General features: G+C 53.8%; 1 pseudogene across 1 annotated transcript; it reads right to left on the bottom strand.

The window, feature by feature from the left end:
- Window positions 1–26530, bottom strand: LOC149867877 (myeloid-associated differentiation marker homolog; annotated as a pseudogene). Its single transcript, XR_016441142.1, has 4 exons — window positions 26425–26530; window positions 4858–5031; window positions 4235–4351; window positions 1–889 (listed from the first exon to the last, which is right to left on the bottom strand). The product of XR_016441142.1 is annotated as a myeloid-associated differentiation marker homolog (transcript).
- Window positions 26531–26793: the final 263 nt, after the last annotated feature.

Here is a 26793-nt window from a genome sequence, read left to right as displayed (position 1 = left end):
CTAGGCTTGGATGAAGATGAGGCAGAGTAGATCAGGTCAACCAGGTAAACCACCAGGTTGGTGACAGTGAGCACAGTGATAGCCACTGACTTGTCCTGGATGCAGAAGGCGAGACCCTGGCAGTTTCTGGGCCACTTGTGAAAGTTGTAGAGGGGCCAGAGGATGGTGGCAGTGGAGTAGAGGAGCACAGCCAGGAGCATGCATCCTCTGAGGATCTTGTTGAAGGCACAAGGCAGCCAGCCAGTGTGCTCCCTGATGCACAGCACAAAGACAACCAGCGAAAGGATGAAGCAGATACAGTACACGGCCAGGCACCACTTCAAGGCCTCATGTAAATCGTAAACCATTGGGTTGCTGATGAAGACAAAGATGATGCAAGCAAAGAAGGTCTCCACCACCTTGAGCCTCCCAGGCATGGTGGCCACATAGCCAGTGACCTCGCCCGGCATGGTGTGGAGCATGGTGACCTCCACGGAGTAGGCCATGCAGGAGAGGCACGAGAAGAAAGTGGCAGCAATGCGGTAGTCTTGCTCCCAGCAGTACTGTTGGTCTCTGACGTCAGTGAAAGGATAGATGACAGAGGCCGAGAGGGTGAAAAGGCTGGCATACATGGCGAAGGTGATGTGGAAGTCCTTCCAGGAGATGGGCATGCAGTGCTGGAGCCCCACAGACTCCACCAGAAGCACCACAAGTGTCACAGCAAAGCAGGAGCACCACAAAACCATGCACCACTTGCTGGTGCCAGCCCACGAGCCCCTATTGCTGGCTACCAGGCTGAAGGTGACGCAGGTGAAGAGGGCTTCCAGCAGGCGCACGATGCCCATTGGACGTGTCAGTGCCTCGGTGTTTCCCACTGAGCTGGAGCTCCGCACTGGCATGGTTGGTTCACCTGGGGGGCAGATGGGAGGAGTGATGTGGGCACAGGGTAGGGAGTGCATGGGGAACCTGTGCATGTGGAGGGCTTAGTCACAGGCCCACGCATGCATGGAGCAGGGGTTACAAACACGCACCCACAACTGGGGGGACAAACAGGCTTAGGGGATAGTGGGACACATGCATACAGGGGGCATGCACACACATCCACACAGAGGGGGCAGCACCATTGCACACACAGCCGGGTGCTGGTTCTCATTCATCCCTAGCCCCACTCCCACCCACCACACTGCTTCCCTGCCCCAGGTCTGGCTGGGGAGAGGGAGATGTACAGAATCTCACCCCCTGACCCTGACCCCAGTGAAGAGGCACACAGATTTTGGGACCCAGGCATCCTGTTGTACTGCCAAGCTGCCCAGCCAGACAGTATGCACGTGTGCATACTGAGGTGGTGGTTATATCCACACAGCATATGGGGTGTATCTGTGCTTTGTAAGTCAGACTCCACTGCCTTCCCAGACCCCATGCATCCAGGCTTCCAGCACCACAGTTTTAACCCCCCAGACTGCACTTAACCCCAAAGTGGGAAGAGAACCCAGGAGTCCTAGCTCCTAGGCTCTATCTTACCCACCCACCCAGCACACCAGATCTCCCCTCAGCCTTCTCTTGTGGAGGCTTAATAGATTCAGGCCCTTTAGCCTCTCCTCGTAGGGCCTGCCCTGCTGCCCCCGACCATGCGAGTGGCCTCCTCTGGACCCTCTCCATGTTGTCCACATCCCTCCTGAAGTGCGGTGCCCAGAACTGGACGCAGTACTCCAGCTGCGGCCTGACCAGTGCCGCATAGAGGGGGAGGATCATCTCCTTGGCCCTGCTCGAGATGCACCGACTAATGCATGACAAAGTGCGGTTGGTCTTCCTGACTGCTTTCTCGCATTGGCAGCTCATGTCCATCCTGGAGTCATTATTGACTCCAAGATCCCTTCCAGCCACTGTGTTGTTGAGAAGGGTGTTCCCAGGCTATAGGTATGTTGCAGGTTCCTTCTCCCTAGATGCAGCACCTTGCACTTGTCTGCATTGAACTCCATCCTACTCTCATCTGCCACCTCTGCAACCTGTCTAGATCGAGCTGGCTTCTGTCCCTCCCCTCCAGCGTGCCCACCTTGCCCCACAACTTGGTGTCATCAGCAAATTTGGACAGCGTGCTTTCCACACCCACCTCCAAGTTGCCGATAAAGACCCCACTGCCCACATCCCTCCAGGTCGAAAACAACCCATTCACCACCACTCTCTGGGTGTGACCATCCATCCAGTTTGCCACCCATCTGACTGTAGGCATCAATGCCACAGTTGCCTAGGTTTTTTTTTTATCAGGATGGAGTAAAAAACAGTTTCAAAGGCCTTCTTGGAGACAAGGTAGATGACATCTACCTCCACACCCACATCCAAGGACTTTGTGACCTGATCATAAAAGGAAACAAGGTTAGTCAAGCAGGACCTGCCCACTATGAACCCATGTTAGTTGCCCCTGAGCATTACCTCTCCCGCTGCACCCCCACAGATGTGCTTCTTGATAATTTTCTCAAAGGTCTTCCCAAGGACTGAGGTGAGACTAACTGGCCTATAGTTACCCTGGTCCTCCTTTCTCCCTTTCTTGTAAATGAGGATCACATTGCCCCTTTTCCAGTCCTCTGGGACCTGGCCAGAGCACCATGAGCACTCATACAACTGTGTCGGGGGCCTGCTACGACTTCTGCTGATTCCCTCAGTACCCTCAGACGAAGAGCAGCCAAACCTGCTGATTTAAAAAAGTTCCCTAACTAGGCATAAAAGGGCAGCATTTCTTCAAGCCAGACTTGAACCAGGCATCTAGCCCTACCAGCTGAGCTATTGAAGGCAACATGCAACTGAGGCAGTGGTGGGATTCAAACCTACACACCAGCAGGGACTGGAGCCTTAATCCAACACCTTGGCTCACTCAGCCATGCTACCCTGGGGCCTATAGCATGGCAAAGGATGGGCAGTGCCAGGGCTGTAGGAAGGGGGTCAGAGGTCCCCCTGCGCCCTACGCAAGGACCAGGCAGCTCAGACTCCCTAGCTGGGTGTAAATGGATGCAGGGCTCTGTCCAGGGGCAGCTTGAAAACACAGGGCAGAGTGACCCACAGGTGTGACTGCACCTCACATGGCTTGCACAAGCACTCACAAGGGTCTTGGGCCTGAGAACATTTGGGAAACTACAGCTGGGGAGGGGCAAGGTGGAGGAGCCCAGGGATGGGCATAAGGGGGTCATGTCACATGTGTAAGTCATATCACATGCCTTCAGGACACAGCTACATGCATATGCACATATACACAGAGCTCAAGAAAAGACTCACCCACCCCAAAGACAGGCAGGCTCACCCCCGCCCCACAGACATATCCAGGGGTCCCATATACACCCACACCAGCTACGCTCACAAGTGCAGACACACCGGCCCTACAGACAGACACACACAACCCGCAGACAGGAAACACCTGTGTACACAGATGCATCAGGCAAGACACAAACACGTTAAAACACACATCCCCCTGGCAGAGCCCTGCCCAGAACCCAGGTGTCCTGCTAATCGGTTGTGAGGGAAGGGATTGCAAGGGGCAGATCAAGGGCCCCACGGTGAGGGAGGGAGTGGGGCTGGGGCAGGGCAGGGGCAGGAGCTGCACAGCCAGGGTGAAGCGTGGAACGGAGCCACGAGCAGCTAGTCCGGGAAGCACGCGGGGCAGGGGCTCCCACCACTGCATGCAGCCCAAGGGGGCATGAGGACCGTGTTCCCACAGATTTGCCTGGAGGGCAAGGGCGAGCTGGTCCCAGCAGGAGCACTGGCACATCCCCATCCCCAGTCTCGACCTGGGCTGCAGGGAAGGTGGCAGCATCACACACAGGAAGCTGCTGTGTATGAACGAGCACATGAGTGTGTCCGAACACGAGTGTGCACGGTGCCTCCAGGCCTGCCTGAACGCAGACCCACACAGCCCAGCGCCTCTCTGCATCTGGCACCCAGCACCTCTGAAGGCAGCAAAGGAAACCCTGACTCCTGCAGCCACTGGGGATGGGGGAACTCTCCTTCCTGACCCATGGGGCCACCAGCAAAGCACCAGAGCCTGGGGCAGCCACACGCCCTGCTCTGCCCTGCAGCCTGGGCACAGCAAGCAAGGACCACCCCTCAGCCCTGGGGCAGGATAGCCCCTCCGTCCCCTTCCCCTTTCATCATCTGATCTTGGCCCCTACAGTCCTGTTGCGTACCCAAGCCAGGTGTGCACCCCTGGGAGCTGTCTTCATCCCTCCTGGGGAGCCCTGGGCAGGGTAGGGATTGCCCTTGCACTCACCTTTGTGCTCCTGGGCCCCATGTCTGACCAATCCTTGGCCCAGCTGGAGGGTGTCGTAGATGCCTTCGGCTGATCCCTCACCCAGCTGGAGGGTGTTGTAGATGCCGTCAGCCTCACCTGGGGTTGAGGGGTGCAGACACAGGGCCTGGTCAGGGGGTGGGGCTGGGGCAAGACCAGGTAACTTCTGGCTTCTATCTAACCCCTTCCCTGCCTCTCTGGAACCAAAGCAATGACACTGACCAAGTTGTGGGACACAGGTCAGGTTTCAGAGGATGGGAGAGGGGCAATATACCCCCCTCTCTGGAAAAGACAAGAGGGAACCTGAGGAATTAGAAACCCATCAACCTCTCCTCAAACCCCAGGAAGTTAGCAGAGCAGACACTAAGGCAGGTCATTTGCAAGGACGTGTGAGAGAAAAGGCTGGCAGAGCCCTGGAAATGGTAGAGGATGCCTTTACTATCACCTCTGCACTGCTCGGCCCTGTACCCAGCTGGCAACAGGCCAGTTTGGCTCAGCTGGAAGATCTCATAGGTGCTGTCAGTTGTGTGCAGGCCTGCCTGGAGTACACACGCAGGGGTATGTCAAGGTATGGGGTTGGGTGGGGGAGAGGTGCTGGATCCTACCTTCCCCCTGCTCCGGGGGGGTCACACTCTGTTCTGGGGACGCCTTGAAGAACAACATGGCTTCACAGATCCTGGTGGCAGGTCACAGAGCAGCTCACCATGAAGGCAGACCAGTCATATGGGGCTGCTGGAGTGAGCAGAAATGCTGCGGCATCACCTAGAAGAAGAAGTGGTCTTGACCACAGGCAGAGGATGTGAAGATCAGCTGGATGCCAGGCCACAGCCCTAATATTGGCTGCAGCAGCCATGGCCCCACCTTCCCCAGCATGGACAGGGGCTGGAAGGGATCTCTGGGGGCCATCCAGCCCAACCCCTTGCGGGATCAATCCATAGAATCATAGAAGTGGGGTCGAAGGGACCTTATAAATCTTCAAATCTGACCCCCTGCCTGGGCAGGAGAAAAAAAAATGGGCTCAAATGACTCCAGCCAGGTAGGCATCAAGCCTCCTCTTACAGACCCCCAGGGTAGGAGCCAGCACCACTTCCCTTGGAAGTTGCTTCCAGATCCTAGCCGCCCTGACCGTGAAGTAGCTCTTGCGGATGTGTAATCTAAACCTCCTCTCCAACAACTTGTGGCCGTTATTCCTTGTTATGCCGGGGGGTGCTCGGGGAAACAAAGTCTCTCCCAAACCCTTCTGGTTCCCCCCTAGTGAGTTTATAGATGGTCACCAGGTCCCCCCTCAGCCTTTGCTTGTGGAGGCTGAACAGGTTCAGGTCCCACAGTCTCTCATTGTAGGGCCTGCCCTGTTGTCCCCAGATCATGCGAGTGGCCTCCTCTGGACCCTCTCAAGGCTGGCCACATCCCTCCTGAAGTGCGGCGCCCAGAACTGGACATAGTACTCCAGCTGCGGCCTGACCAGTGCCGCATAGAGGGGGAGGATCACCTCTTTGGCCCTGCTCGAGATGCATCTGTGGATGCACGACAAGGTGCGGTTAGCCCTGCCACCCGTGACCTCGCATTGTCAGCCCATGTTCATCTTGGAGTCAATAATGACTCCAAGATCCCTTTCTGCCACCGTGCTCTCAAGAAGGGAGTTTCCCATCTTATAAGTGTGCTGCTGGTTACTACTGCCCACGTGCAGCGCCCTGCACTTGTCAGTATTGAGACGCAAGAAAATGGAGGTGAAGAATTGGTTAAAGAGGTCTGCTTTCTCCTCTGGCACAACCACCAGATTGCCCAGTGTACTTTGCAGGGGCCCCACATTACCCGGTGCCTTCTTCATCCTCCCTATATATTTTAAGAGGGACTTTTTATTATCCTTGATCTTGGACGCTAGTCCTAGCTCTATGCCCACCTTAGCTTTCCTGACAGCCCCCCTACAGGCCCGAGCAGAGGAGGTATACTCCTCTTTGGAGATAGCCCCACCCTCCCGCAAGGTGTATGCTGCCTTTTTGGCAATCAGGCATTCCTGGACGCCCTTGGTGAGCCAGGGGGGCTTTGAGGCACTCTTGCCCCGCTTGCTTTTTGTTGGGATGGTCACCCCTTGGGCCCTGAGTATCGCCTCCTTAAGGAACGACCACTCATCTTGGGCACTGAGCTCCCCTGCCCTTGAGAACCCCAGCGCCTCTCCCACTAATCTCAACTCGTTGAAGTTGGCCCTCTTGAAGTCTAGGGCTACCGCCTTGCTGCAGGCCCTTGACACCCTGCGCTGGATGGTGAATTCCAGCAAGTGATGATCGCTATCACCCAGGTGGTCGAGGGCCCAAAGGCCCCTGACCAGATTGTCACCTGTGGCCAGGACCAGGTCCAACAGGGCATTTCCTCTGGTGGGACCGTGCACCTCCTGGATTAAGTGGAGGTCCTGTATCTCGGCCAGGAACCTCCGGGAATGGTCCGACCTGGCTGACTGCTCCTCCCAGCAGATGTCTGGGTAATTGAAGCCACCCATGACAACTACATCCCTTGCCTTAAGTGCCTCTGCAAGCTGGCCTGAATTCCCGGTCCAGCTTGTCCCCTTGGTTGGGGGGTCTGTAGTGGACCCCCACCGTTAAATCCCTCTCCCCATTGCCCACTTGTATCTTGACCCAGAGCACTTCAGCTTGCCCCTCCTCTGACCCCATTTTGCTGGCAGAGGATGTGTATTGCTCCTTGAAACAGAGCACCCAGCCCCACCTTTCCTTCCTTCTCTATCCCACCTGTAAAGCCGATAGCCCCTAATGCTGACTGCCCAGTTGTGGGATGAAGCTCACCACATTTCTGTTAACCCTATTATGTCTGGGTCTGAACTGGCTATTCTGAGGGCAAGTTCCTCCTCCTTATTCCCCATAGTACAAGCATTGGTATATAGGCATTTAAGGCCCTGCCTAGTTGCGTGTGCCACCTCCCAATTTGGGAGACTGTCTGGACACCAGTGTGTTACTTGGGCACTCGTAGCATTTGTTACCTGTCTTGCTCAGGTGGTGTCTCCTTCATGATGGCAGATCATGTCAGACCAACTCTTTGAGATCATCAAGGAGCACATCTGTGATGGGCCGGCCTCAGGGATGATGCTCAAGGGCAACCAGCACGGTTTCATTAGGGGCAGGTCATGTCAGACCAACCTGATTGCCTTTTATGATCAGGTCACAAAAACCTTGGATGCAGGTGTTGCTGTGGACGTAGTCTTTCTGGACTTCAGCAAGACCTTTGACACCGTCTCCCACCCCATCCTCATTAAAAAACTAGGCGACTGTGGCATTGATGCCTACACAGTCAGATGGATTGCAGATTGGCTCAAGGGTCGTACTCAGACGGTGGTGGTGGATGGGTCATATTCGACCTGGGGACAAGTGGGCAGCGGAGTCCCCCAGGGCTCGGTCCTTGGGCCCATGCTGTTAAATTTCATTATCATCTATTTGGACAATGGGGTGAAAAGCAACCTGTTTAAATTTGGTGATGATACCAAAATTTGGGGTGAGGTGAGGACGCTAGCAGAGAGGGAAAGACTGCAACAAGATCTGGATAGGTTACAAAAGTGGGCTGACATAAACAGGATGCGTTTCAAGACTGACAAGTGCAGGGTGCTGCACTTAAGCACTAGAAACCAGCAGCACACTTATAGAATCGGAAACTCCCTTCTTGAGAGCACGGAGGCAGAAAGGGATCTTGGAGTCATTATTGACTCCAAGATGAACATGGGCCAACAATGCGAGGTCATGGTTGGCGGAGCTATCCGCACCTTGTCATGCATCCACAGATGCATCTCTAGCAGGTCCAGGGAGGTGATCCTCCCCTCTATGCGGCACTGGTCAGGCCGCAGCTGGAGTGCTGCATCCAGTTCTGGGCACCGCACTTCAAGAGGGATGTTGACAGCATGGAGAGGGTCCAGAGGAGGCCACTTGCATGATCGGGGACAACAGAGCAGGCCCTACGAGAAGAGGCGACGGGACCTGAACCTGTTCAGCCTCCACAAGAGAAGGCTGAGGGGAGACCTGGTGACCATCTATAAACTCACTAGGAGAGACCAGAAAGGTTTGGGACTGTTTGATGTCTGCTGTATCGCGGCAATGCTGCTGGGATCTGGGGGTCGCCGGCGGTCAGCGGCCATGTTGTCAAAGCCCTCCGGGTCCCATGCGCGGGCCTGGAAATGGCCCAATGTTGCGCCCCGACTGGGCAGGTCCTGGCTGGCTGTTCTCTTTGTCGCGTGACAGTGTCCAGCGTTGGCGACCAGCACCATGGTAACATCAACTAAAACAGTCTGGTTCGGTGGTTTCTCATCAGTGTCTGGCGCTCGGTGTCGTGTCGGCAGTTTTCTAAAAAGGCTAAAAGCTTAAAAGCGTAAAAAGCTAAAAGCCTAAAACCGCTATGGGGCTGCCACTGGGTAAGGCAACCAGCCTTAAAAATGCCAATAAATTACGGGGGACAACAAAGAGAAAACAGGGTGTGCCCATGCGGGTCATAGGGTCAAAACGAGTGCTCCCCCAGGGGACACCGAGCAGAGACCCTGGACAGCGCCCACCAGCTCGAAAACTGAGGGAGCTCGCTGGCGGCTGTGGCGGCCAGTAGGGGGCGCTCCTGCGTTGAGCCGCCCACCTCCCTGCACCCGACCCCCTGCCAGGCTCCAAATGCCTCCCTGGGGGCGCTTTATGCTCGGCCGACCCCTCTCCCGGAGCATACTTGCTGGTCTGGGGGTAACGTGCCGCCACCACCCCGAGAAGGGACTGTCTCTGCCCTGTGTCCTCGGGGAAACACAGGCCTAATAGTGCGACGGGCACTCAACCCAGTACAGGCACTTGGGGCACTTCCCCAAGTCAAGGGGGCACAAAGCAAAGTCTCCCTTAGTCCGCAGACCTAAGAGGTCTCTTAGGCGTAATTTAGACCCACCCCTCAATAAGTCTCCCACACCGGTCACAAAGGAGAACTTTATTGGTTACAAGGGGTAGGGTGAACTAGGGTACAGGATTGAGCAATATCTTAGAAATCCTAAAGAGCAAACAGAGTGGCTGAGGTAGCCTTTTGATCACGCATCTGTGTTACTGCCAGCTAGATATCTAATCAGATCTCGAGTAGCTCACTCACAAGCATCTTCCAGAGTCTGGTGAAATTCCCCTCTGTAAGCAGGCGGTTTCTAGCTCGTGAGTTTGGGGGTGAGAGAGAGCTAGGTCCAGATGGTAAGGCTTCTCTGTGTCCCCCGCATGGCTGCTGCTTCACCTCATGGCCGAAGAGAGACCGCCTCCTCGCCCGTCCTAACTCGGGAGCTAGGAGCAGCGGGGAGAGGAAGGACACAGGCACATGTGTGTCTTACACACACGTGTGCCCCCTTACCTGACCCAGAGCGGAGGCGAGAGCAGCAGAGGCAAAAGGAGCAGCAGCGGGGGCAGCAGCAGCTGATCCCCCTAAGGTAAGTGGGGCAGAGGGGCCGACGCAGCTGAGCCGGATCCGGAGGGGAAGCCCCCCGGATCCCTCTTAGCTGAGCCGGTAGGGAGCCGCGCTCCCGAGCCGCGCAAACAGGCATGGTCTGTAAGAGCACGCCGGCGTTTGCGCCAGCGTTCGTGCCAGAGGGGGAGCAGGAGGGCCTGTGGCAGGAAGCCACCTTGGTTTCTCCCCAAAATCTCTGCCCTGTGACTATGTGATTAGATGGGCCAGCACAGAGGATTCACACCTCAGCCTGTCTCTTTAGGTGACCTGAGCTGGCTGCAGTCCTGAGGGAGGGGGAACCTGCTCCCTCTGCCCATGGGACTGGCATCAGCTACCTGGGTGAGGGGCATCTACCTGGGGGGCTGGAATCTGCCTGGTGACAGGTGATGTATTTCAAATTACATCACACTCAGGTAGGCTCTTGACACACACTCAGGTAGGCTCCAGAGCAGTGAGAGACGCGCGGGTGAAGCCTGCTGCGCCCCCGCTCCTCCGAAGCCCCCCAGACACCCCCTCAGCAGCCGCTGAGCCCCCTGCCAACCCCCAGCACAGCCGGAGGTGAGCGGGCTCGTGGTGGGAAGGGGTTAACTCCTCGCTCCCTGGGAGGAGGCCACTGCCTGGTGCCAGGCCGGGTCAAGCCCCCGCCCGGGCCCCTACTTGGCCCAGCCCCCCAGGGAGCCGCGCGAACAGGCTGTGTAAACAGGCGCTCGAGTTAGCGCGGAGTTCGCGTGGGAGGGCACGAGACCCTGCCTGCGACCCCCCCCAGAGTAGCCAGCCCCAGCCGCAGCCAGCCTACCAGAGGCATGACACGGATGGGCACGCACCGCACCCCGAGGGTCCCCTCGGGCTCTGCGGCCTCCCCATCGGGCACCTCAGAGACGGCCGCCCAGACGGAGCCCACGGTCCCGGGCTCCACACAGACGGGACCCCTGGCTCTTGGCTGCGGGGGCTGCCTGTCCCTTTCTCAGGCTCTGGGGCCTGGGAGCATGGCCACCTCCCCTTGCGGGGTCTGCTCCCTACTGGGGTCTCTGGCGTGCCAGCTGGAGGAGCTCCAGGCCACAGTCCAGAGACTGCGCGCCATCAGGGACTGCGAGCAGGAGACAGACTCCTACTGCCAGGCCCGTCTCCCCCGGGAGCCGCAGGGGAGAGCTCCGTCTCCCTCCACAACTAAGGAGGACTCTGGGACCTCCCGCTCTGCCCAGTCAGGGGCATGGACCGAGGTGGTCAAGGGCCCCAAGGCCCGCCACACCAAGGCCCCTGCCCCGCCGGAGCTTAGCAACAGGTTCGCACCTCTTGGTAGCTCGACCAATAAAGTTCTTCCTTTGTGACCGGTGTGGGAGACTTATTGAGGGGTGGGTCTAAATTATGCCTAAGAGACCCCTTAGGTCTGTGGACTAAGGGAGACTTCACTTTTGCCCCCTGACTTGGGGAAGTGCCCCAAGTGCCTGTACCGGGTCGAGTACCCGTCGGACTATTAGGCTTGTGTTTCTCCGAGGACACAGGGCCGAGACAGTCCCTTCTTGGGGTGGTGGCGGCACGTTACGCCCAGACTAGCGAGGGTGCTCCGGGAGAGGGGTCTGCCGAGCATAAGGCGCCCCAGGGAGGCATTCGGAGCCTGGCAGGTGGGCGGGCGCAGGGAGGTGGGCGGCTCAACGCAGGAGCGCCCCCTACTGGCCCACCACAGGCCCAAAACAAGCCAGGCCCCAAACCAGGCCCAAATGTGCAGCAGGCATACAGGAGGGCTCAGCTAAACAGCTCTTTTCTGTCAACAGCTGTAAAACAAGAAACTGGGGCTCAGGCTGGTCATGCACCAGGGCCTGAGCACACAACATGCAGCACCAGGCCCATTCGGCTGCAGCCTGCACATTCCTGTGCCCAAGGCTCCTGCTCTGACATCTCAGCAATGCAGTAGCTGTCAGTGCAGCCCCATCTATGGCTGATGCCTGCTGAGTCAGACCCCATGGACCCCAGGCTCTTCTCGGCGGTGCTGCTGCCAGTTAGCCAGTACGAAGCCCCAGTGCATCTGGGTTCCCTTCCCAGGAGCAGCCCCCGGCCTCTGCCTCTGTTCAACATCACAGGGTGCCTCCAGTCCAGGTCCCTGCACTGCACAGATCCCCCTGAAAGCAAATCCTGCCCCCAAGGGAATGCAACCTGAACCCAGAGCCTGATGAATATGAAAGGCAACACATGCATCATCCAGTCTCCTCTTGAGGATTTCCAGGGTCGGCGATTGCACCACCTCTGGAGGGGGCTTATTCCACAGTCTGGACATCCTGACTGTGAAGAAGTTTTTCCTAATGTGGAGCATGAAATGGTCATCCAGGATTTTGTGACCATTACTCCTGGTTTTCCTCAGAGGTGCCCTGGTGAACAGTTGCTCACTGAGCCCTGGATGTATGCCCCTGGATAAGCTGCTACCAAGTCCCCTCTCAGCCTTCTTTTTCCCAGGTGAAGAGTCCCAGGCCCCTTAGCCTTTCCTCATATGGCTTGCCGTGCAAGTCTCTGATCATAGGGGTGGCCCTCCTCTGGACTCTCTCAAGTGTTACCATGCCCTTGTTAAAGTGTGGTGCCCAGAACTGGATGTAGTACTCCAGCTGTGGTCTCACCAATGCTGAGTAGTGTGAAAGAATCAAGTCCTTGGTTTTGCTGGAGATGCATTGATTGATGCATGCCCAGGTATTATTTGCCCTGCTGGCTACAGCGTCGCAGGTGGATCTGACTCAAGTTTAGTGCTGGGCTTTGCCCCACAGGTCTGAGTGTGGCTGTCCCAGGAGAGGGCTGCACTCCCTGCCCATGCCAGAGCCTGCAAGGCACGGGCAGCAGGCAGAAAGCTGGGGGGAGACTGTGCTCTCTCCAGAAGGCAGCAGACAGCGAGGGCTGCAAGAGCTTCTGGGGACCACCTCACATCCCTAGAAGATGCAGGAAGGGCAGCATCAGAAGGGAGGTCTGCCCTCTATCACTTGCCCTTTGCCTGGCTCATGGGGGTGGGAGGCGGAGCCCAGGGCTCAGCCCCTTCTCAGCTGGGAGCCCCTCCCTGGGCTGCCACCAGCCCTTCTGGCCCGTGGTTCTTAACCTCTTGGCTGTCCAGTGGCCCAGCTTCCTTGGGGGGCAGGCAGGGTCCTCCTGGCCTTGCCTCACCCCTGCAGGGTGGTCAAGTTGCTTTGTTCTCCTGTCTGTGGATCCCAAAGGTTATGGTCTTTGGTGGGAGGAAGGAGCTGTTTGAACTGTCCTGTTGTGAGAGTAGTGCCAACAAAGGAGATGAGGGTTAAGGTTAGGGTTTGATGGAGCTGGAGGTGGGTTTGATGCCTCAGTTTGAGCTCACTCATACAGGAAAAGCCTTCACTGAAAAGCCACACAGGTGCTGCTCTATGTGAGAAGCATGGGCTTTCCACCCACACTCAGATGGAAGGGGACAAATAGACCAGTGTGGGACTGGGTTGTACCTTGCAGCCTCGATGAATGGGTGTGGGGAAGCATGTGACTTGGAAGCCTGCCTTGAGCATGGGGGTATCAGACTCTGTGCATCTGAGCTGTTGAAGGAATATGATCTTCATCTCTAATGTGCTTCACACCTCTGCCGAGAAGAGGAAATGGTGGTGAAACAGCTCCAAGGGCTGAGTGATCCGAGACCACACAGGATGCACGGCCACTTTAAATAAACATCCCACAGTGCAGTCAGGGCCAGGGCCCTGCTTCTAATAAATACCTGAAGGCAGAAAAGTTGAAGAAGGAGAGGTGAAGAATTAAAAGGGGCTTTAAATGTGGTCAGAGCCCTGCTGTAAGGAACACTGACATGGGCAAGATGCCCCAAGCATGGGGACCACAGGCATCTGGTTAAAATGTGCAGGGGTGACAATTGGACCTAATCAAGGAGGCCTGATATATAGCTGGGAAGAATCAAGGTGGCCTCTAGCAGTGACCGGCCCGTACAAAGACATCAGAGGCAGGACGAGAAGCATTAGGTGCAGGGCCCAGAGGTGATTGCATTTCTCTGCTCAGCACTGATTCAGCCTCAGCTAGAGCATTGTGTGCAGCTCTGGGCTAGACATTTTACAAAGGACCTGGAGAATCACAGCATCCTAGAGCAGTGGAGCTGGAAGGGACCTGCAGCTAGTCCAACCCCTGCCTGAGGTAGGATCAGCCCTGTCCAAACCATCCCAGATAAATCCATAATATAAACTCTAAGACTAATTAACCTCTGAATAACCTGCATAGGGAAAGTAGGGGAGCCATGGCAGCCAATATCCTGCTTCTATGAAATATTGTCAATATGTACCCAAGAGATCCTACGTGTCATCTGGGATTATCGGTGTCATCATTGATGTTGGCCTCGTTGGGTGTTATTGATGTGTTTTCTGTGCTGACGTGTTAGGAGCCATGGTGTTGACAAGTTACAGCTGGGAGAAGCAACACCAACCTTGTCTTAAAGAATGACCACAGACTCAGTTTGGTGGTAACGATTTGGCCAGGTTCATTGTCTACAAGCATGGGTCTAGCACAGATTCACAGAAGTTTAGGGCTGGAAGGAACCTTGTGAGATCCTCAGGTCCATCCCCCCAGCTCTGGGCAGGAAAGACTGTGTGGGTCAAATAACCCCAGCAACGTGTGTATCCAGTCTCCTTTTGAAGATCTCCAGGGTAGGTGCCTGCACCACCCATGCTGGGAGTCTGTTCCAGAGTCTGGTGACATGAAACATGAATAAATTTTTCCTTATATCCAGTCTGAAACCTTCCTCTAGGAGTTTATAGCCATTGCTCCCGGTTTTCCCCTAGGGCACTTTGGTGAATAGTTGTCCATCTAGCCCCCTTGCTCTCCCCTGATATAGTTGTAAACTGTGTTTTTGAACTAACAAGTACATCAGACCAGGAGCTAAGACATCTGTACCTGTACCAAAGTAGCTGGCACAACACCATGCAGGGTCCCATTGGCCACTACAACGTTTTCCTGCTTCCCAATTCTCCTTTTCTACACTGATCAAAACAAATGGTGTATTGCATTCACCAGCATTCACCAGAGTGGCCTTATTGGCTGAGTCAGTCTAGACTGGCCTGATTGGCTGCTGGGCAGGCACAGGTAATTCAAACTATGGCCCTTAAAAGCCACTGTTGGATTAAGCCCGCGCAGTCGGGGCTTGAGCCCGAAGTGGGTGCACGTGTGTCTCCAGTGCGTGTGTGCCCCTGTACTCACTAGCAGCAGTGGTGGCAGAGGCAGAGGCAGTGGCAGTGGGTCTTCTGAAGGTAAGTGGGGCAGAGAAGCCAGCGCAGCTGTAGAGGGTCCAGAGGGGAAGCCCTCCAGATCCCTCTTAACTGAGCTGGCAGGGAACCGTGCTCCTGAGCCGCATAAGGGCACACCGGTGTTTGCACTGGCATTCGCGCTAGGCAGGTGTGCAGGAGTAAGCCAGGAGGGAGTCTCCAGCAGGGAAGAGAGGAAGACTTGGAGCTCCATGGGCATGGTAAGGACACGGGAAGCTGCTGCTAGGGACCCTGCCCCGGTGGCGTCACCGGCCTGGGGTCCTCTGAGGCCTCCACCCAGAGTCCAGCAGTGGGCAAAATGCCTCCCAGAGGCTAGATATGGCCCACCAGGCCATTCTGTCTGGCCCACGGGGCCCCTAAAAAATCTAGAAAATGAATATTAATCTGCCCTGGGCTGCCTGTCATGCAGCCCTCGATGGCTTACCAAAACTCAGTAAGCAGCCCTCTGCCCAAAATAATTGCTCACCCCTGACCCAGATAGAGCCCATGGTGGGGTCAGCAGCACCCAGCCCCCCTGTTTGTAGGGGCTTCCTGGCATGGGCCCTGTGATCAGGGGTGGGAAAGTGGTCTGGGGGCTTCCATGCCTGTCCCTCTTGTAACTGCCTATGGGCCCTAGAAGAGCAGGTGAAGGAGCTCTAGGCTGAGGTGAGCAGGCTGTGGGGGATCAGGGCCACAGAGGACAAAATTGATGGCTATTTCCATTCTGTGAAGGGTCAGAAATCAAGCAGAGAGGCCCCCCAAGTAGGATGCACTGCAGAGGCATGGCAGAAGGTACCCACCAGAACAAGGCCTGCCCAGTCTAGCACAGGGTCAGCTCCTCAGGTACAGCTGGGAAGCAGATATAAGGCCCTGGCAGCCTTGGGGGAGGAGGGTGACGTGGATGCCTCCTGAGGAGATGGAGCCACTCCAGGCAATGCACAGACTGAGCAAGGACAGAACGCCAAGAAGAGAAGGTGCAGAGTCCTCATCATCGGAGAGTCCATCCTGAGGGGAACAAAGGGACCCATCGGTCGCCCCGATCCCATGGCATATGAGGTCTGCTGCCTGCCTGGGGCCCAGATTTGGGATGTCACAGAGAGAATCCTGGACCTCATACGACCCTCTGACCAGTGCCCCATGGTCCTGATACATGTGGGAATGAATGATGCAGCCCAGAGCAGTCCAGACCACATCATGAAGGACTACAAGGCTCTGAGGGCCAAGCTCAAGGAGATGGGGGTGCAGGTGGTATTCTCCTCTATTCTCTCAGTGAGTAGACATGGATGGTGCCATGAGGCCTGTATCAGTGAGATCAATTGGTGGCTTCAGAGCTGGTGTTACCAGGCAGGCTTCAGGTTTTTTGACAACAACCTGCATTTCTGTGCAGTGGGCATGCTTGGGTGGGATGGACTTCATCTTTCCCCAAAAGGCAAACACATCTTTTCTTCCAGGCAGGCTTTAAACTAGTCTTACTGGGGGATGGGACCACAGAGGCACAGGAGGACACTTGACCATCAAGCCAAGTGTCGAGCACAGCAAGTAACCAGGTAAGTGACAGGGGCCACAATAGACTTAGGAACAAGGGAGCAGCACAAACACCCACAGGAGGTCTTAAATGCCTCTACACTAATGCTAGAAGTAGGGGAAATAAGCAGGAGGAGGTCACCCTCCTGCTAGCTATCATAAATCCAACATAGTAGGGCTCACAGAAACCTGGTGGGATTCTACCCATGATTGGGCAGTAAATATTAAGGGCTACAGGCTGTACAGGTGGGACAGAGCAGGGAGAAAAGGAGGGGGTGTAGCTCTCTATGTCAAGGACAAATACACATCCTTGATGAGCAAGGTGGGGTCAGAAGAGGGGCTGACTGAGGTGCTCTGGGTAAGACAACAAGGGGGTCATGGGGAATGGGACTTAATGGTGGGTGTCTATTACAGACCACCCAACGAGGGGGAAGAGCTGGACTGGAAATTTTTAGGAGAGCTCATGGAGGCTGTCAAGAGATGTGGTAGTTATTGGTGACCTGAACTACCCAGACATCTGCTGGGAAGAGCAGTCAGCTAGGTCTGACTGCTCACATAGGTTCCTAGCTGAGATACAGGACTTCCACCTAACTCAGAAGATGCACAGTCCCACCAGAGGAAATGCCCTGCTGGACCTGCTCCTTGCCACAGGTGAGGGAATTGCAGGTTATTGGCTACCTGGGTGATAGCAATCATTGCCTGCTGGAATTCACTATCCAGCACAGGGTGTCAAGGGCTAGCAGTAAGGTGGAAGTCCTTGACTTTAGGAAGGCCCACTTCAATGAGTTAAGAAGACTAGTATGAGAGGCACTGGGATCCCAAAGTTTCGGGGAGATAGGAGTTCAAGACGGGTGGTTGTTCCTCAAGGACATGATCCTCTGAGACCAAAGGGGGTCAGTCCCAATGCATACCAAGGGGGTAAGAGTGCTAAAACGCCGCCATGGCTCACCAAGGGCATTCAGGAATGCCTGAGGGCTAAAAAGGAGGTGTACATCCGATGGATGCAAGGGGCTATTTCCAAAGAGGATCACACCACCATTGCTCGAGGCTGTAGGGTGGCTGTTAGGAAGGCCAAGGCTAAGATGGAACTGGGGCTGGCGGCCAGAATTAAGGATAACAAAAAGTCCTTTTTCAAATACATAGGGAGCAAGAAGACGGCACTGGGTAATGTAGGGCCCCTGCAGGATGCGCTTGGCAGTCTGGTGATTGCTGCAAATGAAAAAGTGGACTTCTTTAACAAATTCTTTGCCTCCATTTTTCTGAACAGGTACCGGGACATCTCCCCCACCTGGAGTATGGAAGGACTCAGGGGAGGCACTGCCAGGCCCAAGGTTAGGGATGACATAGTTAGGGAACTTCTGGAGAGGCTGGATGTGTTCAGATTAGCAGGCCCAGATGCTCTTCATCCAAGGGTGCTGAGGGAATTGGTGGGGGTCATTGCAGGGCCTATGGCATGGCTATATAAGCACTCATGGAGCTCTGGTCAGGTGCCAGATAACTGGATAAAGGCCAATGTGGTCCCCATTTACAAGAAAGGGAGAAAGGAGGACCAAGGTAACTATAGGCCCATCAGTCTTACCTCAGTCCTGGGGAAAATTATCAAGGAGCACATCTGCGAGGGGCCAGCAGGGGAGATCATGCTCAGGGGGAACCACAATGGGTTCGTTAACGGAAGATCCTGTCAAACTAACCTTATTTCCTTTTATGATCAGGTCACAAAGTCATTGGATGAAGGGGTGGATGTTATCTTCCTGGATTTTAAGAAGGCCTTTGATTCTGTCTCTCACCCCATTCTCATAAAAAAACTAGAAGACTGCAGCATTGATGCCTACACAGTCAGATGGGTTGCTAATTGGCTGGACGGTCGCACCCAGAGACTGGTGGTGCACGGGTCATTTTCAACTTGAAGGGATGTTGTTACCTGTCAGCTCCATGTTCTTGGGGAACCCTGACACAGGATGTGGCGGGCCAGTGGGGGGCGCTCCTGCATTGAGCCGCCCACCTCCCTGCGCCCGACCACCTGCCAGGCTCCGAATGCCTCCCTGGGGCGCCTTATGCTTGGCTGACCCCTCTCCCGGAGCACACTCGCTACTCTGGGGGTAACATTGCCGCCACCACCCCGAGAAGGGACTGTCTCGGCCCTGTGTCCTCGGGGAAACACAGACCTAATAGTCAGATGGGTACTCGACCCGGTACAGGCACTTGGGGCACTTCCCCAAGTCAGGGGGCAAAAGTGAAGTCTCCCTCAGTCCACAGACCTAAGGGGTCTCTCTGGCGTAATTTAGACCCACCCCTCAATAAGTCTCCCACACCGGTCAAAAACGAGAACTTTATTGATTACAGGGGGAGGGGAAACTAGGGTACAGGGTTGAGTAATATCCTAGAAATCCTAAAGAGCAAACAGTCTGGCTGAGGTAGCCTTTTGATCACGCATCTGAGTTACTGCCAGCTAGATATCAAATCAGACTGAGTAGCTGACTCACAAGCATCTTCCAGAGTTCCCCAGTTTCCCCTCGGGAGTCTGGGGGTGAGAGAGAGAGCTCGGTCCCGATGGCAAGGCTGCTCTGTCTCCCCTGCTTTGCTGCTGCTTCACCTCATGGCCGAAGAGAGAGAGCCTCCTCCCCCTCCCAACCTATATAGCCCCTGTGACCTCATTCACCTGGTCCAGTGGAGGCCAGCCCCGGTTGGTTGTTGGCCAACCAATTTGAAATGCATCACCTGTTACCGGGCAGATCCCAGCCCCCCAGGTAGAAACCCCCCACCCAGGTGGCTGATGCCAGTCCCGCGGGCAGAGGGAGCAGGTTCCCCGCTCCCTCAGGACTGCAGCCAGCTCAGGTTCCCTAAAAAGACAGGCCGAGAGTGCGGTCCCCTCCGTGCTGACCCACCCTAATCAAATGGTTGCTGCTCAGAGATTTTAGTCACAGTGTCACAGGGCAGAGATTTTGGGGAGAAACAAGGTGGCCTTCTGCCACACAGGACACAGATTGTCTGACTCACAAAGAATCGCCCCCCCCACCTAAACAGAAACTGAATAAAATGCAGTGCAAGACACACCTAAAACCCTCCAGATCAGGGTGACAAGAGTGAAACAACTGCCCTAGGTCTCATTTGCATCGGAGATGGGAACAGATGACCATTCATTTACATGAGAGACAGAGAACAGACAGCCTGAAGCAGAGACTGCAGTGAATTCTGGGATCAGCGAAGCAGGGAAGCACTGCATGATGGGAATCTGTGCTCCAAATGCTCATCAACCCCCACACCCAGCTCTGCATTTATCAGACCAGTTCTAATCTGGATTTACAAAGGACTTTTCCTTCCCCCCCACACACACACCTCTGAGCAAAAGTAAGTTTATTGGGCATCTCGGGCCGTACATTCCCCGGTCCGCTATGGGAGGCCGATGGAAACTTAATTGGCTACAACTCGGTTGCTGGGTTAGGGAGCACTGAGGCAATAGACCGAGTCCGAGGGGGTATGGGCAACATTTGAACAATGGTTACAGGGTTCATCACCGCGTCCAGCCCGTGGGAGCCCTGTCCACAAGTGCTGTCATACTTTTCCCGAGACGACGGGTGGAAGTCCTCTCCGCAACAGGTTATGAACGCTCCAATAATTGCCTGAAGTCTATTAAAAGATTATAGTAAGATCTGGAAATGTCATGCTAAGCTGAGGCTTGTTCATAGCAAGTAAAAATCCAAAACCCTGATGCTGCAATCTATTGTTTCTGAAGACACCAGGAGATATCCACCAAGTATATCTGCTATCCATAGGAATGTCAAGCTGGCTCCCAAGTAGGTGTTTCCTGAGAATCAAGTCCCTGAGATGTTCCACCCAGATAACCCCTTGTCAATAGAGAGGACAATTTGATTTACACTACTGAGAATGCTTGAAAGAAGCTGAACTGGGGGTATAAAAATCTGTAAAAGAAGCAGCAGTGTGTGCTGACACCACTCGCTTTCTTCTGGAGAGGCTGCAGGAGGAAGATCGTCTCCCTTCAAGGATTGTGCTGAGAACTTCGACCTGTCGGCTCTGCAACCCGAGTGCCTTGGACTGGTGAGATCCCAGATCTCCCTCTCTTTTCTCTTCTCTCTCTCTAAGCACAGATTTCTGAACCTGAACTGTATTAGTTAAGCTTGAGCTAAGTTTCCCCAAATACTTAGTGAACCCAGGGTATACTGTGACTGTTTGTGTTTGTTTTTCCTTTGCATGTCTATCACTACTAGTGTCAATATATATTTCATCTACTTAGCAATAAATAACTTTTATAGTCAAAGTGGTGGTAACTGGGTATATTTTGCCTTCTTTACTTCTCTTTCCCCCACTTGCTCTGCAGCAACACTCCTTTTACCTAAGCTAAAGATCCCTGTGTAGCCCAAAAATACTGTGGGGTCTGCTCATCAAGAGACTAAAAGATTGGGACATGCTGAGTTTGAAACACATAAGGGGATCAGCTTGTACAGGCTGATTGACCCAGTTTGGCTCAGACGTGCCCTAACGAACTGAATGCTGGCCCATGAGGGGGTCATCCGGACACCCGGCCAGATTCAGAGGTATTCTGTTTAACTGTGTGCTTGTGTCTGACTGTGGTTATTGTTGCTCTGATGAACTGATTCTTGGCATATGAGGGTGTCAGCCTGTCCATGCTGATCAAGCTGGCCAGGTCAGGCGTGTCATGTTAATCTGTGTGTGTTTGTGTGTATGACTGATTTGGGGACTGGAGGAACCCAGCCCCACTGAACTGAGTCCTGGAAGATAGCTCCATTGTGGGTTAGGGCTTGCAGGGGGAGAGATACAGCTCCGTATAGAAACACCAGTAACACAAGCAGCACATTGATAGAATTACCAAGATCCTAGCCCTAATAAATGAACATGTGGCAGAAAGCCACCTTGGTTTCTCCCCAAAATCTCTGCCCTGTGACAATGTGATAATATCTCTATGCTCTGACCATTCGAGCCGGGTGGGCTCAGCAGAGGAGACCACACCCTTGCCCTGTCTCTTTAGGTAACTTGAGCTGGCTGCCTTCCTGGGGGCAGGAAACCTGCTCCCTCTGCCTACGTGACTGGCATCAGCCACCTGGGTGAGGGGCATCTACCTGGGGAGCTGGAATCTGCCCAGTGACAGATGATGTATTTCAAATTGGTTGCCTGACAGCCATCTGGGGCTGACCTCCACCGGACCAGGTGAATGAGGTCACAGGGGCTATATAGGTTCGGGGGCGGGGAGGGAGGCTCGCTCTCTTCAGCCATGAGGTGAGGCAGCAGTCATGCAGGGGACACAGAGAAGCCTTACCATCTGAAACTGGCTGTCTCTCCCCCAAAACTGATGAGCAAGGAACTGCCTGCCTCCAAAGGGAAATTTCACTGGCCTTTGGAAGATGCTTGTGAGTAAGCTACTCGAGATCTGGGTAGATATCTAGCTGGCAGCAACTCAGATGTGTGATCAAAAGGCTACCTCAGCCAGACTGTTTTGCTCGATGGGATTTCTGTGATATTGCTTGATCTTGTACCCTATTTTCACCCTACCCCTGGAATCAATACAGTTCTCCTTTGTGACTGGTGTGGGAGACTTATTGAGGGGTGGGTCTAAATTATGCCTAAGAGACCCCATAGGTCTGCGCACTAAGGGAGACTGTACTTTTTGCCACCAGACTTGGGGAAGTGCCCCAAGTGCCTGTACTGGCTCGAGTACCAATCGGACTATTAGGCCTGTGTTTCCCCGAGGACACAGGGCTGAGACAGTCCCTTCTCAGGGTGGTGGGGGCGACGTTACCCCCAGACTAGCGAGGGTGCTCTGGGAGAGGGTTCGGCTGAGCATAGGGCGCCCCAGGGAGGCATTCGGAGTCTGGCAGGTGGTCGGGTGCAGGGAGGTGGGCGGCTCAACGCAGGAGCGCCCCCTACTGGCCCACCACAGAGCACACCCCAAAGTAGTGGGCAAATCTGGTAACAATGTGTGCAGTGGGGTTCCCCAGGGCTTGGTCCTTGAGCCCATACTGTTTGACATCTATATCAATGACTTGGATGAGGGGGTGGAAAGCACATTGTCCAAGTTCCCTGATGACACCAAGATGTGGGCGAGGTGGGCACGCCAGATGGCAGAGACAGTTCCAGCTAGATCTGGACAGGTTACAGAGATGGGCAGATGAGAATAGGATGGGATTCAATGCAGACAAGTGCTAGGTACTTAGGGAGAAGGAACCAGCAGCATACCTATAGGCAGGAGAACACCCTTCTCATCAGCACAGAGGTGGAAAGGGATCTTGGAGTTACTGGTGACTCCAGGCTGAACATGAGTCGCCAATGCGAGGAAACTGTCAGTAAGGCTAACTGCACCTTGTCGTGCATCCACAGATGCATCACAAGCAGGTTCAGGGAGGTGATCCTTGCCCTCTATGCAGCATTGGTCAGACCACAGTTGAAGTCCAGTTTTGAGTGTCGCACTTCAAAAAAGATGTGGCTAGCGTTAAGAGGGTCCACAGGAGGGCCACTTGCATGATCGGGGGAAGCAGGGCAGGCCATATAAGGAGAGACGAGAGGGCCTGAACCTATTCAGCCTCCACAAGGGAAGGCTGAGCGGGGATCTGGTGGCCATCTACAAATTCACCAGAGGGGATCAGCAGGGAATAGAAGATGCCCTGTTCCCCCGGGCACCATCTGGGGTAACTAGGAATAATGGCCACAAATTGACAGAGAGCAGGTTCAGGCTAGACATCATATGACCCCAGCATCCATTTCTGCCCAAGGCAGGGGGTCAGACTTGATGATCTGTTTAGGTCCCTTGCAACCCTAGCTACTATGGTACTATGGTACTATGATTCCACCTGTATCTTAAATGTCTCAAACTGCTCTGAATCAGGGGCTTGTTTCATATTGTGACCTAGATGTTCCTGTTCTAGTCTCATCATCCTGGGTACCAGACTAACCAACCTTGTCATCAGTTGCAGAGGTTCCTCACATTTGAGGATGATCACTCCCATGGATCAAGTGAAGGGATGTATATGAAACCATCGATGGTTAGAAGGCTGATTCTAGAGCCACAGACTCCCTGGCATGCATCTGGCATGCATCTGGTATCCCAGACTCTCTGGCATGCTCATGTTAGTGAAAGGGAGTATAAGGCCATGGATTTCTTCATCTTGTTTCCTTCCCCCCATTTCTGTCATTTTTATGCCTCAAGAATGAGACAGTTTTCCTCTTGGTTCTAATTCTCAAAGGTACTTATAAAACACCTTTCAAAGATGAGCCTATGAACTTTGCTTCATAAGTCTACTGGTTATATAGCAAAACCCCCAGTTTTTCTTTTTTATTACATATATATATATATGATAGATATACATCTCCTTCCCTTCACCCAATTATTTCTGGCTTTTGTTTCTCTCCCTCTCTATTCCCTATAGACAAGCATAAGCGAGCTCAGATTTAGGATTCTCTTTAACATTTTTATTTTAGTAGCAAATTTTTGGTTTTGGATATCCAATGTTTTATATTGTATTATTATAAGGTTTGTATTGATTCTTACTGTTGTATATCGTATTATTATTATTTTCGTATTGATTTCTATTGTTTCATATGTATATTGTATGGTTTCGGCCTGTGTTTGTAAGTGAACCAAAGTAATGTCAAGTTTCTACTTTGTATGTCAAGTCTCCATCTTGTGTCCTCTGCCCAGGAATCCCTTGTGTTGCAACTGTATAAGTCACGTACCACTTCCATGTAAATTGTGAAAGTGATTGGGAAAGATTGAAATACAATGGTAGCAGGCCTCTAGTGAATGGCCTGTAATGACCAGGCCATCACCTCGCATTGATTCTTCCAGGAACCACAAACCTCACCCAGGAACAGAGACAAGAACCCAACATTTGAGAGACAAAAGGCCCTGCAGAACCAGCAACTCCATCATTGTATCCCACCATTACAGACACCCGAAACTGCACATCCCTGCATGGAGCACACATGCTCAGTACGCCGGGGCTGACCCTTGCCTCCTGTCACTAGGGTCACACAAGGTCAGCCCCTATAAAAAGGGGCAGTGAAGACAGACCCAGTGGGATGCCCTCTCCATCTGGACCTGCACCATGCCACACCACTTATCCACCCAGAGGCCCTGCCAGAGACTCCCTCTGGACAACATCTACTGGACAAGGACCCCTTTCCAGCCTGGATAGGTAGCTATCACCCCCACCCCCTCCTCCTCTTCAGCCAAGGACTTGGGCTCTGCTTCTCTTCCCCACCTGGACTCCAGCGCTTCCACTGAGTTTCTTTTTCCTGCTGCCATTGGGAGTGCTTGTGTGTGTGTACCAATAACTTCATGGGGCTGTGTAGTGTGTTGTCTGTATAATAAAACTGTTATTTGGACCCCATAGTTGGGTTTTGCTTTACTATGGTTTGGCCCTGCTCCAATCTCTGCTCTTCACCCCTCTAACTTGTCTCATTTCTCCCTCTCCTGCTTCTGGCTCACTGCCACCTCCAACACCTGTCCTGAGCTCCTCTCTGCCTCCAACCCCCCTGTTTCTTTGCCACTGTTTTATCCCCACTGCCTTTTCCCCTGAGCAACCAGGTTTCTGCCTCAGTTTCTTTCCCGGCTGTCCCCTCCTTGCCACCACTTATCTGCCCTCCCCCAAAAATTCAGCTGTCTGCCTCAGTTTCCAACCCCAGTCTACTGTAAGTAAACCCAAGCCTCAATTCCTCAGCCAGCTTCTCTGTAATCCATTGGTTCTAATCTGGTTCTGGCAACTTTCACTCCCTACACTTTAACTCTCACCTGAACCTTCCTGCAGGTACCCCAAGCACACACATACACACTGTAGCATTCGAGTCAGGAACTTACCTGTGTGTATGGGAAGGTAGGTTGTATGTGTGTGAACTGGTGAGTGTGTGTGTATGTGTGTATATATATATGGCATTGTGTGCATGATATACGAATTAGTGATCTGTGTCTAACTTTTGGGGTGTATAGTGTATGTGCTTGAATTGGTGATAGGTATGCTGTTGCAGAGCACTCAGGTGCCCTGCACCCGAAAGCAGAAACAGCTCGGGAGAGACCCCTAGTGGCGAGAAGGGGGAGGCTCAGCTGCCAGTCACCAGGGCAGCACAGGTGCTGGTTGCTAGGGCAACCGGTGGAGCCAGCTGACAGGAAGGGGCAGGGCTTGGCCCCTCTAAAGCCCAGGCACGAGGCCAGGAGGGCAGTTCCCCTCTGGCGGCCGAGGAAGTGGGGCTCGGCCAGGGCAGAGAGAAGGGAGAAGCCCGACTGCATGAGCATCCCCTGGTTGCTGTCACACACGGGTTGGAGTATTTCCCGGGAGGGGTTGAATGTTGTTCTGACCAGACAGTTTAGCTTTTTATGTTATAGCCTGGGGGCTTGTGTTATTGTTCGTTGTTGTTGTTAGACTGGAGGACCTGGGTGAGGCTAATAGGGGTTGGAGGAGGCCCCACAGGGGCTCCACGGTAGCGTGGGGACCCTAGTGCCAGAGAGAGCACAACATTCAGGGGTGCACTGACCCCAGCCCTGAGAAGGGGAGCAGAGGATTGGGAGGGGGCTGTGGTGGAGCTGACAAAATGTCTCCTAGGTTCTTATAATGCTCGGCCCAGGAGAAAGAACCAGTCACGAGTTCTGAGGGTTTTTTCTTTCTTCTTCTTCTTCTTATTTTTTACCAATAACTAGATGTCTAAACTTGTTCATACAATAACAGTTTGCAAAAGGAAAAAGAGAGAGAGGGACAGAGAGGTAGAGAGTATTGCAATTGCATCAACACACAGGGTGTCCACTGGGTCACGAGGTTCAGGTTAACTCCCTTGCTTTCAAAACTACTTGGTAGTAGTCTTGGGGTGGCTGAGTTAAACCCTAGTCCCAGACCTGGTCAGCAGCTCATTTCTGGGATTGGTACATACAACAGATATATAACAGATATAACACCCTCAACGATAATTAATACAAAAATTACACAGCTTAAACTGATTATAAACTTAATACATTACCAGACAAAACCACGTAGTTGACATTTCCGATGGATTTTATGCGAAGGCCTTAAGGACATCTTCTGCAGGAGAAGGGGAGAGCGGCTGCTTTGTTGCTCAGTTCCATGTTTTTCTCTCTCTCCAACACGGCTTTCCCCACGTTGGTGTTATATACTATGCTCTGGCCAATCACATCTCGACACTGCGTTCACCCCTTATATGGTTGTGTGTGTGCTTCTCTCTGTTTCTGCTCATGCCCACAAATGCCTGCTTTTCACTCCTGGCTCCCCAGGGGCGCTAGCGGCTCAGGAGCTGCCATGTGCTCTGCACATGGTGCATGATTAGCCAGCTCTGCATAGGCATGCTGGAACGGCCTGGCCATTCATCCGG

This window comes from Crocodylus siamensis, chromosome 3, assembly GCF_052110815.1.
Source record: "Crocodylus siamensis isolate JL-2025a chromosome 3, ASM5211081v1, whole genome shotgun sequence".
In the NCBI taxonomy this organism is placed as follows: domain Eukaryota; kingdom Metazoa; phylum Chordata; order Crocodylia; family Crocodylidae; genus Crocodylus; species Crocodylus siamensis.
Note: the sequence above shows the minus strand (reverse complement) of the source record. Positions and strands in the feature narration are given on the sequence as shown.